Below are 16,612 nucleotides of genomic sequence, written 5' to 3'. Positions count from 1 at the left end.
AGCCCGCCGGGTGGCTCCAGCCTGCCGAGGTGAGTCGGGCGCTCGCCCGCGTCGTCTGGCGGAGTCCGGCGGCGGGGCCCGGGCCGCGGTTGGGCGGGGAGCCGAAGGAACGGCAGCGGGGCGTCTGCGCAGGGCCAGGCCCCGGGCCGCTGGGCTCGGGAGGCTGGCGCACGGCCTCCGGGCCTGCATCTTCCGGAGCCGCGGGCGCGGTCGGGCTTCTCCTGGGCCATTCGCTGGGGAGCGAGGAGGCGGGGGACGCGGGGCCCCGCGGCCGGAGCCTGGGCCTCGCGGTGGAGCGAGAGGCGGGGAGGCCGGCGGCGTGCGAGGCCGCGGGTGGTGGACGGGCCTCCGCCGCGCGGGGACGGGAGCCTGGCGAGGCCGGAAGCCCGGCCCCAAACAGGGCGCTGGCGGGCCCCGGGGGGCGGAGGGGGGCCGAGAAGAGGCTGGCGAAGTTTGTGACTGGAAAAGAGGTTGGAGGGTGGTCGGAGGCCGGAAGGAGGGGCGTCCCTGGGTCTGTGCGGTCCCCACACTGCTGGCGCGAAGGACGGATCCGGGGGCCGCCCGGGGCACCGCCCTTAAATGTGCTTAAGTTTTAACCATCCTCAGTGTATTTGTTGACATTCTTATTCTCTAGGTTAAAATGAAAGACACCACTTGAGTTTGCTCTATCGAGTAAAAGAGTATTTTGGTCCGAGTTTCCAAAAATGTTTAATAATCAACCAATTAGGTATCCAGGTTTTGGATTCTCTGGGGAAGAGTCTAAGACTGAGATTAATGTGCAGGAAGTTTATCGCCTTGGGATCTACACTTGAGGAAGGGGAGGAAGCAACACTAGGGAACAGAGAAGTTGGACTATGGTACAGCCTCAGCGAAAGCCTCAGACAACGCCTCAGGGGAGCTTCGAGGCTGCGGTGGCCCTTCAGGCTTGCCTTGGGTTAGGGTGAGGGGCAGAATATTTTTACCCGCATGTTGACCATTGGATGCTGGCTGCCCTGGGAGCCGAGTGTGACCTTGGTGATTCAGCTTTCTGCAGCTGACATACTTCTGTAAGAGCAAATAAATGAGGGCTTCTAGGGCTTCCAAAGGGGGACAAGGACAGTGTCCCATAGTGTCCTCTGTAGTAGAGTAGGCCTTAAAATTTCCACATCGTGTATCAGTGTGTACTCAATAAATATAAATGTAAATACAAAAGTAGAAAATTCTTGAGAGAATTATTTTAAAATACACACAGTCTAGTGTACATCATGTCATAAACAGGAAGAAATATAAAAGGAAGGATTCTAGGGTTCTCATTGTTCTGACTTATCTGACTCTTGGGCACGAAAAACCAGGATGGAAGAACTTGAATCTCATTTCCTTTGCTTTCCATTCCCTTCTTTAGTGAAGCAGCAAAGTAAAATGAAGCCAGGAAGAATAGCAAGGGATCAAAATTCACCATACATACCTGAACAGGCAGAGGGGATGGAGCTTAGTCAAGATTTCATAAAAGCAGTTAAGCTGAATTTATTGTTTTAAATTTAAATTAAATTTATTTATTTATTTGACAGAGGGTGGGGGAGCAGCAGTCAGAGGAACAGGGAGAAGCAGACTCCCTGTGAGGGGTGTGGGGAGCCTGATGCGGGGCTTGATTCCAGGACCCCGGGATCATGACCCGAGCCGAAGGCTCAGGCTTAACCAACTGAGCCACCCAGTTGTGCCCCATAACTCAGTTTTTAAAAGATTTTATTTATTTATTTATTTATTTGAGTGAGAGAGTGAGTGTGGGCATGCGCAAGCAGGGAGAGGAGCAGAGGGAGAGGGAGAATTTTTTTTAAATTTTATTTTATTATGTTATATTAGTCACCATACAATACATCATTAGTTTTTGATGTAGTGTTCCATGATTCATTGTTTGCGCATAACACCCAGTGCTCCATGCAGTACGTGCCCTCTTTAATACCCATCACCAGGCTAACCCATCCCCCACCCCCCTCCCCTCTAGAACCCTCAGTTTGTTTCTCAGAGTCTATAGTCTCTCATGGTTCGTCTCCCCCTCTGATTCCCCCCTTCATTTTTTCCTTCCTACTATCCTCTTTTCTTTTTTAACATATAATGTATTATTTGTTTCAGAGGTACAGATCTGTGATTCAACAGTCTTACACAATTCAAAGCACTCACCACAGCACATACCCTCCCCAATGTCCATCACCCAGCCACCCCATCCCTCCCACCCCCCACCACTCCAGCAACCCTCAGTTTGTTTCCTGAGATTGAGTGTGAGAGGGAGAATCTTAAGCAGGCTCCATGCCCAGCGTGTCAGAGCTATTGTGGGGCTCAACTGAGATCTGAGATCACCTCCTGAGCGAAAACAAGAGTCAGATGCTTAACCTATTGAGCCACCCAGGCACCCCATAGCATAACTCAGATTTATCATTCATTGGTTTAGTAAATATTTATGGATTGCTTACCAGGCATTTTACTATTTGTTGGGATAAAAAATAAATAAAAGAGAGATGGATGAGATACAGTTGTAGTCATGAAGATCTACCGGGCTTATCAGTCCCGTTACTTAGGGTGTTTGTTTTGCTATTTTGCTCCTATGCCAGTGGCAAAGTAACTGAAATAGTTATTAATTCCTTTGATAGCTTGCCCAAGTTACCTAAGTGCATGTTGAGTGGGCACAGAAAGACATTAAAAGCATAAGGCACACCTTGAAATAGATTTTTGGAGATGAAGGTGGATATGCTGGCATGGAGAGGGGAGAGAAAGGTGACCCATTTTTGAAATGGAGGCAAAGTAAAAGAATATCCTATAATGGTAGTAAAAATGTGAGTTAAGGGGGGCATTCCTGAATTATTTGTTGATTTTAATGAAGAACCTAAAAGAGAAGTTAGATGCCATTCATCCTTTCTTTTGGTATAAGGTCCTGCTCACAGGCATGGTACCCAAATTCTAGTCTTGTCCACATGCAAGATGCCCGTGTGGGCAAGTGACTCAACCACCTCAGTCTTGCGTATCTTCACATGTAAGATAGAGTTGATAGCGGTACCAATCTCATAGGATTGCTGTGTGGATTACAGGAGCTACAGGCTTAAACAGGGCCTGATACTTATTGCTTACTACTTATTAGCTCTTGTTAAGAATTGGTATTCTTTACTTGAACACTTATTTAACCCTGTTTATAGTCAATATGGGAACTAGTAGAGCCTGATGGTTAAGAAAATGATCTCCAGAACCAGACAGCCAGAGTTCAAATCCAGGTTCTGCCTTGGGCTGGCTGCATGACTTTGGGCAAGTTACTTACCCACATCGTTCCTCAATTCCTTGTCTGCGAAGTGGGGATTATACAGTTCTTACTCATAGTATTGTTGTGAAGATTGAGTAAGTGTCTATAAAGCCTTTAGGATAGTACCCGGTAGAAAGAGCCATGTAGGGGCACCTGGGTGGCTCAGTTGGTTAAGCGTCTGCCTTCAGCTCAGGTCATGATCCTGGGGTCCTGGGATCGAGCCCCACATCGGGCTCCCTGCTCCACATGGAGCCTGCTTCTCCCTCTGCCTCTGCTGCTGCCCTGCTTGTGCTCTCTCTCAAATAATTAATAAAATCTGAAAGGAAGGTAGGAAGGAAGGAAGGAGAAAGAAAGAGAAAGAAAGAGAGAAAGAGAAGAAAGAAAAAGAAAGAAAGAAAGAAAGAAAGAAAGAAAGAAAGAAAGAAAGAAAGAAAGAAAGAAAAAAAGAACGAACGAACGAGCCATGTAAATATTGGCTATCATTGTCATCACCATCATCATCATCACTGCTTGGGTTGTTACAAACGTGCTTCTCCAGATCAGTTGATGTTGCAAAACACGTAGCCCTCAGGCACACACCAACACACTGGAAAACACACACACACATACACAGTCCAGCTACCAATAGTCCAAGCTGCTACAGACCATTCTCTGGGGAGACTAGCAGTGCACTTACTCCTTTGCTGCATTTCCCTGGGAAAGGGAGCTGCCTTCTGGAACCAAATGCAAGGGCAACATAAGACAGGAGGAATGAGCAGCCTGCAGCGCTGCCAGCCGGGGGCAAAGGGCAACCCCGGTGCCCTCCTCACCTCCCTTATTAGCCTCCTTTCCTTCCTTCTGCCACCCTCTCCTGCCCCCCAGGGCCTCTCCTGGGTCTGGTCCCCAGTTTCAGTGACTTTTAGCAATGAGCCCTTGCCAAAGTATGAACTCTAATTAAGGCATTTGCCGAGAAGGTCAGGTATGCAACCGCCCAGAGGGCCTTTTCATTTTTTACTGGGGGGGGGGGGGGATACCTGCTTTGTTGCTCCCCGCCCTCCCCCCAGCTCCCCTCCTTCCTATCCCGAGTCCGTGTAGGGGGGCGTGGTGATAGCCCGCCGCAGGTGGAGCTGTGGGGCCGCTGGCTCTGGCTCTACCTGCTGCCCCTCCGGATGTGCGGGGTTTGCTGGACCCCACCCACGTCAGCTCTTGCACCCCCTTACCGGATTATGTGTCGGCGCTGGGGTTCCTACTTTGGGTTCAGAAAGGCATCGTCAGGTACCTAGTCAGTCTCCATAACTTTTCTTGCACAAGAAACATTCACACTTCTAGTTGGAGAAAAGAAAGGAGTCATGAAAAAGAGGGAGGAGAGAGAAGTTTGAGTGAAGGCTTGGACAGGTTCTCTGAAGCAGCCAGACCTGCCCCAGTACGCCAGTGGCCACGCAGGTGGCGGACAGATCTTGGAAGCGTCATGGAACTACATCATTCCGAGCCGGGACTCCGGCATTTCCTTTGTAACATCCCCGATAAGTGATAAGTCTAGCCACTTGGGGTTTTTTGTTTTGTTTTCGGGTTATTCGGTTTCTCCCGGCTCTGCCCTTCGCTGCCCCACCCTCCTCTTCCCTCCGCCACCTGACAGACCCCAGATACTCAAGAGTAACCTCCTACTCTTCCCTCTGTAGCCACCACCTCGCCCAGGCCAACCCTACCCCAATCTCTCGTCGTCCCGTCCCCAGCATGAGTATTTCTAGTTCCCTTGATCATTCCCTTTATGAGTGTTGACAATATGTTCTGCAGTTAAAATTTTCCCAAACCTACGATCTGTGCTTACTTTGGCTAGTGTTCTAAACATTGTTTGGAGAAGGCATTGCTCTGGGCCACTAGGCTATTCCTCCAAATTCTCTATTTCTGACTCCTGATCTTGCTCTCTTCCTCTCCCTTTAACCCATCACAACATCCTAAATACTTCGCATAGGTACGGGTGAAAGCTGCGGATCCCTAAACTACCCTAAGTGTTATTCTAAGGTGCTGGTGGATGTGGAATTCAGGAGTGACCAGGATGTACGAGGAGGGGTACAAGTGACAAATCTTAGATGGTGGAGGGGAGCACAGAGTTAGAGTCCAAAGTTCATAGAACAGAAGAAAACACACATCCAGTCAAATTTATACTTGAAATCCCTTTAAACTTTGGTCTTTCTGCTCCTTGATGATTATTTGTCTTCTGTAGATTATTTTTGTTTCTTTATCTCTTTATTAGTTCTTCACTTAGTTCTTCAATTTCTTCCTTGAGAATATCTACCCAGCCCTTGCTACACAAGCATCAACAGTGCCGGCATCATCCGAGAGTTGTCAGAAGTGCGGGACCTCACGTTGCACCTCAGACCTAAGAATCAGTCTGCATTTTAGCCAGATCCGTCAGTGATTACCTTGCACCCTGAGAAGTGCTGTACTAAACCATCATAGCCGCCTGCCAATACACTGTGCTTCTTTGTCAGTGGCTGGAAAATCGTAAAATAGTGATGCTTTGTCCCAGAATTCTACCAACATACACCAATCATTTTATCCTTGACTACACGCATTGACATTGATTTTTGTAAAGGCGTGTCCAGTTAAATTCAGGGCCGTTCAATATATGGGTTATATACTCCAGGAAGTACAAGGATAGAGGACTTCACTGTAATTCTAGGAAAAGATGGAAATTTAAATCTTTGTCTTTTGATAAAAATGGTGATGAGGAAAGAAAGCGGCATGAGTACAATTAAAAGCAACCTCAGGACTGGAGCTGTTTTCAGGAATAGACTTGGGATGGCCATATTTGCTTACAGTGAGAATGAGTTGACAGGCACAACCCAGTACCCATGATTGGAAAGCTGAAGCAATGTGGGGGCAGTTAATAGAATATCTTGTGGACATTTGAGCAAAGAAATAATGTAACTAAAAAGAATTTTGCAATTTTTTAAGAGGCTGTAAAGGATGGACTGGAACTTTTCCAAGCCTCAGTTTTCCCATCTGTAAAATGGGATGTAATTTCTAGCTACAGATTGTTGTAAGGAATAAAAATATATTATGTAAAGAGTTTAGAGAGGGTTGGCACATGGGAAGCACTCAACTGGCACAGAGGTCGTTGTAATTATGCATGTGGGGGCTGAATGAGAGACTGAAAGTGGAGAAAACATCTAGGAAGCTCTTCACCAGTAGTAGTAATAATAGAAGCAGTAATGAGATGCTCACTGTGTGCTGGGCACCATTCTGAAAGTGCTTTCCAGAAGGTGACACATGTACTTCTCACCATAGTCATATGAGGTGGATACTGTGATTCCCATTCATCAGGTTGGAAACTGAGGGACAGAGAGGTTACGTAACTTGCTTAAGTTGCCACAGACAGAATTCAAATGCACGGCGTGACTTCACACCTGACACCCTTGAGCACCATGCTGTTGCATTGCTGGTGTCCCCGTGAAGACAAGGAGGAGGGGCGTGATGGGAGAAATAGAAAAGAAAGGGAAGAGCAAACAAACACCCATCAGTGAGGAGAGATGGCAGTGTGTGAGCAAACAGCCCTGGATAAGTATACAAAGTCCAAAATAGCTCTAGCTGGTAAGCAGAGTTGGGAGGAAAAGAGCACCGGCGCCAGAGATGGAGGCTTGTTTTGTTTTTGGCTTACTGTCCTTGAAATGTTTAAGGTTTGATTATAATCTCTTGGATCATTTTGGAGCTATAAAGCGTTATTTCTTTAAAAAGAGTATTGCTTTTGCTTTTTGAACAAAGAACACTCAGCACCGGTCATTCACCTGAAGCCTGTGTGTTCAGTGATTAGTTCTGTACACAGGTGAGAATTTCCCTCAAGTAGCACATATTTAAAGAGCATAAGTGGCTTTTTTTCACACCCCATTTAATTTACACTGGTTTTACCTCCCTGCACAGATGGCCTGCTTTTCCTCTTCCTGTGCTTAATTCTCACTGAAGCCAGAGAATGCTAAATGCCCATGAGGATTCAGCGGAGTTAAGGAATATAGGAAGAGGAGTCAGATATTACAACAAAACTGCAGGGAATGGTTCCTAAAGTTATGATTTTAGGCATAAGGCATTAAAAGCATTTTTGCAGCATAGGAAAATGGGAAGATACAAGGAAATGTCAAATAAAAGAGAAAACTAAATAGTACATGCATTAGGATTCTTAAATGGTAAAATTAAAAAGTGTTTATAAATGTAAACATGTCACATATTTTTTTAAAGGCCAGGAATTTATTTTCAAAAAGTAAATAATTACTGAGCGGTAATTTTGGTTGAAAAGACTTAGGGTAATTTTATTTTCTTCTTTAAATTCATTTTCATTTTTCCACACTGAGTACATATTCATTTTATAATCAGAAGAATCCCATGCTTTTAAAAAAGAAAAGTGGCGTTTAGAATCTCTGTTTTCCCTGTTAGGTGTTTAAATCTGAATGAAAGCTGCAGTTTCCGCCAAGTTTTTTGCCCGGTGGGGGCAGTATTAGTCCCCAAGATTTCTGCAGTTGCCATATTATTGGTATGTTTGGGGGAGCTTGAAGTGCAGGGAAGAAGTGAGGCTCCTCTGTTTCACCAGCTGTTAATTGATTAGCAACACTAAGTAGAATTGTTCTTCCTATTAAGTGGAAGAGTCAGCCTAGAGGAACAGAAGGAGGGGGTGGTGGTGAGGGAAGAACCTTCAGGAGAGCTTCCTCCTCAGCATTCTTCAGTGATGATTACTACAGGGACATAGCCAGCTGCACTGTGCAGCTGCGTTTCCAGCTGTGCCAAGCGGGGCTGGAGGATGTGTTTGGCAAGTGCCCCAGTGGCCCTTTTCTGGGTCATGTAGGCCAGGCAGTAGATATGGTGGAGCTGGGGCTACACTGAAACTCTAGGGAGTGGGTTTTCTGGACAACTTTCAGAGTTGAAGTTGTACCTTTCAGGTGTCAGGAAGATCAAGTGAGCCAATATCCTTAAATTTGAAATCTACAAAGCACTATCTTGATGTGTTTGTATGAGATTACAATTATTTCTCTCCTTAAGCTCTAAAACTTGAAAGCTTAACCACTGTTACTTTTACAAATGGAGTAGACATTTTTTTATTACTTAGCATATTTTAAAATTCTGAAAACAGTATTACAATGACCACAAAGAATGCTTTAGAATATGAAAAGGATTGATTATGTAAGAATCCAATTATTTAAACAAAATAATACAATTATTTTCATTTTGGGGGCCTTAAAGTGTTTATGCTTATAAGAATAATGAAACAATATTATAGAAAATTTGGGGAAAAAGATCATCTCCCTGAGATTACCCTAAGACAACTGTCATCAATTCTATATATTTCCTTCCAAGTTTTTTTCTGGAGGCAACATCTTTAAACTTTAAATTATAGTGGATTTAATACTTTAGTAATCTGATTTCTTTTTGCTTTTCCATTTAACACCATACTGAATAGGAGACAGTTTAGGGTAATGCTTAAAAATCCACACTCTTAAGTCAAGTTCCAGGAGCTCCTTTAAGGAATTTTCCTTCCGTTAAGTAGAAAGGGAAGTCAGCATGGAGAGATAATTGAAAGAAGGCAGGGGGGAATGAAAGAAGAACCTTGAAAAGAGCCTTAAATAGGGGTAATACCTACTTCACAGAATTATTGTGAGACCGAAATGAAGTAATATCCACAATATAGCTACTACACGGCCTGGGACACAGTAAGCATTCAGTGAATGGTAGCTATTGTACCATACATATATTGTTATATAGACTTTATAATTACTTTAATGCCAGTATCAATATTTTAATTTTACCATAGAATTTCAGCAGATACATATATCTTTATTGGTGACCATTAATTTTCTTATAATTTTTCAGCATAATAAATAATGCAGGACATGGCTTTTCTCACATTTTAGATTATCTTCTGAGACTATCTACAATTTAATAGAATTACTGTGTCAATGAACATTTTTATGGTTCCTGATACATTTTGCTATATTGATTTTCACACATGTTCAATTTATAATGTCATTATCAATATTTAAAAGCAATTGTTTTACTGTACCATTGCCAGGATTGAATATTAAAGTTGATTTGTGTGTGTGTGTGTGTATGTGTGCATGCATATGCTTGCATGCATATGCACACATTGTGTGTTTGTGTATGCTTACTAATGTGGTGAAAAGTGAATGACGATATAAGAGTATTTTTGCTAAACCAGAACAAAGCCTCTGATAGGCCGGCATGTGGAATTAGGAAGCACTGCTCCCTAGAGGTACTTTGCAGGATCTGTGTGAACTAACTTGCTAACGGAATTAGAAAGTTCCAGAAATTGACTCCCACAGGATGTACAGGACAGATGCCTAACTGTATCTCCCAATTTGCACTGGTTCAGGAACTCAGTGGGAACGAATTAGAATTCAGCTTACAACAAATGGGGCTCAGATGTAGAAGGTTTTAATGGTAAAAGAGAGACTCTCCAAAAAAGAAAGAAAGATATATCAAACTTCAGGAAAATGCAGTTGAGACTTTGACGAAAAAGTCTCTTTGAGTAAAGATTTATTCTGACAGAGTGACTTAGGCTCAACAGCAGGATCTGAGTGCTAAAAAGAGGTGTCATGCTCCTGAACTCTTAGAAAGAGAAGATGGTAATAAAGGAAAAGAAAAAATATCACCTCGGATACAGCATCTTTGCTGTGGCAACTTTCTCTGAAACAGCTGGTCAGGAAAAGCAGGTGTCTCCAACTAGCTGGAGAGTGAGAAAAGCCCTTGAGCAGATGGGAGAGGCGGGTTGGGTGGGGGGCGGTGTGCAGCAGGGCAATAACCATCGGTGGAACAGGGATGGCTGAAACACCAAGCGCTGAGGTAGGGGCAGCAATACTTTGGCACCACTGATGTGTAAGACTGTGGCCCTGCCTGTGGCTGCTTGCTGTCCTCTTTCTGAATTGCTGCTTCTGATCTACTTTGGCCTTGGAAACCAGATACCCAATCTCATCAGAATTGTGGGTAAAATAACAATAAGAATTTTCTGGGATGGTGGTGGAATAGGAAGCACCAGAAATCTATTTCCCTACCTAGACAAAAACTGTACCTTCAGAATCTGTCTGATGTAGCTATTTGGGAACTGTGGAATCTGTTGAAGGCTTGCAACTTCCAGAGGAAGGCTTGGATGGTAAAGTGCTGTTAATTTTGGTCAATTTCAGATCTTAGCACAGTTGCAGCCACCCAGCCCTCACCCCCTAGATCCACAACAAGCAGCCATGCATGCATTCCAGAAGAATGTTGTATTGCAGCTTGTAGGAGCCAGGGTGGGCAAGAAGAACCCAGTCCTCCAAACACTGGGGATCTGCACTCCAATTACTGATTACTGCTCTGATCACAGAGATGCAGACAAAGAAGGGGGTGGCCATTGTTGTTGCACCTTTCCCCATTGTCGCAATCCCCTCCTGCTCTGGCTGACATGACTTCCAGATAACTTAAAGGGCCAATAACCTTTTTTCCCTTCACTTTTCTTTTTCCCCTTCTGCGAGCCAGACATTAAAAACCAAGACATTCAAAAACAAACAAAAAAAAAAGGCCCCAAGACTTTCAAAAGCAACTGCAGGGGCACCTGGCTGGCTCAGTCAGTACAGTACGTGACTCTTGATCTCAGGGTTGTGAATTCAAGCCCCATATTGGGCACAGAGTTTACTTAGAAAAAAAAAAAAAGCCACTGCCTATATGGGGACACTGGAAAGTCATTGCACATGCCCAGGGAAGAGCACATGCACAGAAAAGACCTGAGAAGACCTTAATTTTACCCCTCAGGTCAATCCCTGGCACAGAGATAGCTCCCAACAATCAAAACAGAAACAAAAACAATAAATAAAAACAAAACCCAGAAAACCCTGGGCAAAGGGGAGAATCTGATTTTCAGGTTTACTATATTATTAGATTCAACTGTTAAGTTTTCAATAACAACAGCAAAAAAAAATCACAAGGCTACAAAGAAACAGGAAAGTAAGGCCCAGTCAAGGGAAAAACAATAAGCCAAAGAAAAAATTGTCCTTGAAAAAGACCCAGTGGCAGATCTTCCAGACCAAGTCTTTTAAAACAACTGTCTTAAAGATGCCCAAAGAACTAAAAGAAGATGTGGGGAAAGTCATGAAAACAATATGTGAATAAAATGAAAATATCAATAAAGGTAGAAAACCGAAAAAACTGAAAAGAAATTCTGAAGCTGAAAATTACAAGAACAGAAATGAAAAATTCACTAGAGGGATTGAAAGGCAAATTTGAGTAGGCAGAAGAAAGAATCAGTGAACTTGAAGATAGCATGATGGAAATTATCAAGACAGGAACAGAAAGAAAAAAGATTGAAGAAAAGAAAAGCATTTACTAGAAATGCTAAAGTGAGTCCTGTAGGTTGAGACACCATCAAACAGATCAACGTACATATTGTGGGAGTCCCAGAAGGAGAGGAGAGAAAGAGGCAGAGAGAATATTTGAAGAAATAATAGCTAATCAAACTCCCCAAATTTGATGAAGACATGAGTATAACCATCCAGAAACCTCAATGACTCCCAAGTAGGATGAACCCAAAGACACTCAAACTAAGACATATTATAATCAAACCATCAACACACAAAGACAGAGCGAGAATCTTAAAAGCAGTGAGAGAGAAGTGACTCATCACATACAAGGGATCCTCAATAAGATTATAAGCAGATTTCTCATCAGAAACTTTGGAGGCCAGAAGACAGTGGGCTGATATATTCAAAGTGCTAAAAGAACAAAACTACTAACCAAGAATCCTGTCTATATCCAGCAGAACTATTTGTCAAAATTAAGGGGAGAAATTAAGTCATTGCCAGATAAACAAAATCTGAAGGAGTTTGTTACCATTAGACCTGCCTTACTAGAAATGCTAAAGTGAGTCCTGTAGGTTGAAATGAAAAGACAATAGACAGTAACTCAAAGCTGTATGAAGAAATAAAAAGCCCAATAAGGATAAATACAAGGACAATTATAAAATCTGGTATTTTTGTAACAATGGTTTGTATCTTCATTTTTTTATTTTCTGCATGATTTAAGAGACTAATACATTTTAAAAAGCAATTATTTGTCTAAATGCTAGTATTATTGCAACTTTGGTTTATAACTTCACATTTTGTTTTTTACATAATTTAAGAGACTAACAGATTTTAAAAAAATATCAGCTTATGTTTTTGGACATGCAATATATAAAGATGTCATTTTATGACTTCAATAACTGAAAAGGGTAGGGGCAGAAATGTAAAGGAGCAGTTTTTGTTATGTTATTAACAGTAAACTGTTATAAATCCAAATTAGCATGTTATAACTTTAGGATCTTAAATGTAATCCCCATGGTAACCACAAATAAAATAAAAGCCAATTCAAAAATGGGCAAAGGACCTGAATAAACACTTTTCCAAAGAAGATATACACATGGCCAGCAAGGACTTGAAAAGATGCTCAGCATCACTAATTGTTAGGTAAATGCAAATCAAAATTACAATGAGATACTACCTCAACTCATGAAGATGGCTTCTAGCAAAAAAAAAAAAAAAAAAAAAAAAAAAATCCCAGAAATTAACAAGTGTTGGCTAGGGTGTGGACAAATTGGAACCCTTGTGCACTGTTGGTGGGGATGTTAAATGGAACAACTGGTGTGGAAAACCATATGGCAATTCCTCAAAAAATTAAAAATAGAATTTCAGTTTGATCCATTAAACCCCGTTTCTGGGTATATACCTCAACATTTGAAGGCAGGGTCATGGAGAGATATTTGTTCACCCGTGTTCATATCAGTATTATTCACAATAGCTAAAATGTGGAAGCAAACTGAGTGCCCATTGACAGATAAATGGATAAGTAAAATGTGGGGTAAACATACAATGGAATATTATTCAGCCTTAAATAGGAAGGAGATTCTGACACGTGCTACCACATGGATGAACCTTGAGACTGTTATGCTAAGTGAAATAAGCCAGTCACAGAAAGACAAATACTGTGTGATTCCACTTATATGAGACACTTAGAGTAGTCAAATCATGGAAACAGAAAGTAAAATGGCGGTTTCCAGGGGATGAAGGGAGGAGGGAATGGGGAGTTATTGTTTAATGGGCATAGAGTATCAGTTTTGCAAGATGAAGAGTTCTGGAATTGGATGGTGATGATGATAGCACAACAATATGAACGTACTTAATGCCACTGAGCTGTACACTTAAAAATGGTTAAGATGGTAAATTTTACACTATGTATATTTTAGCACAATAAAAAGTTTCTGAGAGAGAACCTTAGGAATTATCCTATAAGCAATGTGTGTGTATTTTAGTATATGAGATTTATAAACTCCATTTTGACTACTTATTCTTTTTGTTTCTTCCCTGATTCTGTACTCTGTTTTATGCAAAGGACTTTGTCTAAGAGCTGAGTTCTAAATAGGTGAAGTCTTTTGGCAAATTTTGTACAGGTTTCTTTGCCCTCATCCAGGTTCATAATACATAAAGGCACTATAATGGAGTGGATACAAATTTAGGCTCTGGAATCAGAAAAAGTCAGAAGACTTGGGTTTGAATTTGAGTTCCACAAGTAACTACCTATGTGATCTTGGGAAAAAGTTATGCAACCTACCCAAGTCTAAGTTTACTCATTCATGAAATGGAGATAGTAAGTTCCCTGTGGGATCCCTTGTGAGGATTAAGGAGAAAATGCATATGTGATGATACAATGCAAGAGGCCTGACCCCAGTGAGAGGCAAGGCATGTTAACACTATAGTGAGAAGAAGTTCCAGCAGGATGGGGGAGGATTCTCTCTTGCTCATTCTGCTTGGTGATGAGTGACTATTCAGCATAATACAGTCAGCTCACTTTACAACGTGGAGGGGGCGTTACACCTGGCGCATTGCTTTATTATTAGATGTTATCAACTACATGTGGATTTGTAGTGGATTTTCTAAAAGAAAGAATGAGTTTTCAATTAAATTTAGAAAATAGGCAAGCAGAAAAAAAGCTCATTGCACGTGAGTTTACCCTATAATCACAAACTGAGCCCGAGTGGGCATATGGCCTCTTAGAACAAGGGTAAAATCAAGTCTTTCGAGACCTAGTTGTACACATTGGTTTTCCCTAAAAGACCTAGAGATCAGATATTCAAAAGAGATACTTTTTAAATAACATTAATATTTAAATTTGGAAGTCTATTTTCTCACGTTTGGATGAAGCCTCTACATGTGCACGCATGCACGTATTCATAGGTGTGTGTGTGTCTTCTTAGTTTGCCTACTTATATTTTTTCCCACAGGAAAAAAAAGAAACATGCAATTGCCAGATAACCTTGGTGAATATATCCCTTCATTTTGAATCAGGGAAGGGGTGTTTGGGGTTCCAGGTCACCCTCCTTTCTACCTTCCTTCCCTCTACTCTCTTCTTTACTCAGGCTTACAAAGAATGTGAGGTCATAACTGATGATAAAGTGTCTTCCTCTCAGAAGGCATGCAGAAGAAAAAAGCATATGTCAGTAAGCTATACAAATGAATACTGGGATTGAAAACATATGTCCAAAGACTTTATGTGAATGTTCAAGCAGCATTCTTCATAGTAGCCAAAAAGTTGACACAACCCAAATGTCAATCCCTTGATGAATAAACAGAATGTGGTGTATCCATACAATAGAATATGTGTGTATATATATAAATATATACACATTTGTATTTAGTTTATTCAACTCTGTTGTATTCAGTGAGCTGTATACTTTAAAGGGGTAAATTTTATAGTATGTGGATTATATCTCAAAAAAGCTCTTTATTTTTTTATTTTATTTTTTAATGCTATACATTTTTATCTTATTTTGTTTATTTATTGTTTTAAGTAGGCTCCACACCCAGCATGGAGCTTGAACTTACAACCCTGAGATCAAGATCTGCACTGAAGTCAAGAGTTGGATGCTTAACCGACTGAGCCACCCAGGCTCGCCCTTTTTAAAGCTGTTTAAACAAAAGGAAAAGAAAGGCATGACTAGTTTCTCACAGACCTGTTGTTTTTATCACATCTATATATAACTTCACCATAGCAAATTTATAGCATTTTCATAAATAACCTGAAGGTTATTTACATAAAGCCAATTTATTCTGAAAAAAAAAAGGACAGAAGTTTCCAAGAAAAGCAGGCAACATTAATGGTAAATTTGCTCCAACCCACTTGGAGGATTATGGAAATATTCGCACTCTTTCTTCACATTCATCAGTTGAAGCTTTTGAGGCAATGTTTGTTTTCTGAATGTTTCCTGCTTCCTGGAGAGGTGGAAGAATTCTTATTAAGAGTAATGCCAAAACAGCATTACCCATTTGACGCATTTGATGTGAAGAGTTAAAGAGAATGACTAATGAAGTTCTAGGCGAAGCTTTGGCCTTCTAACTCTGTTCTCTACTAGTATGTGTGAGTCTTGTTTTCCTATGCTTTGTTTATTTAAGCAATGAATTTCTTCCAGAAATGGAAAACCCGGTAAGCAATGACAAAGACCCCTCTAAAAACAAAGTTGAGTTTTTGATTGCTTTTCCATTTGATCTTCTTTAAGGATTAAAAGGAACAATGTCATCAATATGCTAAAGTAAGGAATTACATTGAAATAATATTACAGCCTTTAAATTATGCTATGTTTTTAATTTTATAGGTATGACAACTGATATTTTGGAGCTAGGGGATTGTCCCTTAATTATCAATAGAAAAATTCTTACAGAAAAAAGGTACATCATGTGATTAGATTCAGAGCTTATTTGGATCATACATTTAATTATGCTTTTCGAGAAAATAAATTCTAATCTATAAAACAGAAATAACAGCACAAATCCTCGTAGGCTGCCAACCAGTTTTATTGTCAGTTATTATCACAAATTATCTATAATATTCAATGAGCCAATCCATTGCTGGCTCCTTTAAGAACATAGCCTCCAAAATAAAGCAAAAATAAATTAAACGAGAAATAGAGACAGAATGAGTCATTTGCAACCTCAGAGATGTTTCTTCCCTGGGCCCAAATAGCTTTCTTTTCAGCTGATGTCACTCAAGAATTCCCAGCAATGCCTGAGGGCTACTGGGGAAGTACAGAGGTACCCTGGTTTTCAGGGACAGCTTCCTGGACTAGAGAAATCTGAACCCAGGACTGCCCCTGCAACGAGTCTTTATGATGTGTTTTTAAACTTCTGAAGTCACTTCTGGTGGCCCTACTCTTGATCTGACCCATCCAATGACCAGGCACCCATGACATCTGGTCAGGAACTAGGGACCACTGCACTCATTTCTGATACCTTGGGACTCACGACATTAGACTTAATTTTTCACCAGTGCCTCTCCTATCTCACGCATTTGCCCAAGATTATCTACCAC

Source organism: Callorhinus ursinus, unplaced genomic scaffold (genome assembly GCF_003265705.2).
Source record: "Callorhinus ursinus isolate GAN/ISIS: 27379988/994484 unplaced genomic scaffold, GSC_fseal_2.0 scaffold44, whole genome shotgun sequence".
In the NCBI taxonomy this organism is placed as follows: Eukaryota; Metazoa; Chordata; class Mammalia; order Carnivora; family Otariidae; genus Callorhinus; species Callorhinus ursinus.
Note: the sequence above shows the minus strand (reverse complement) of the source record.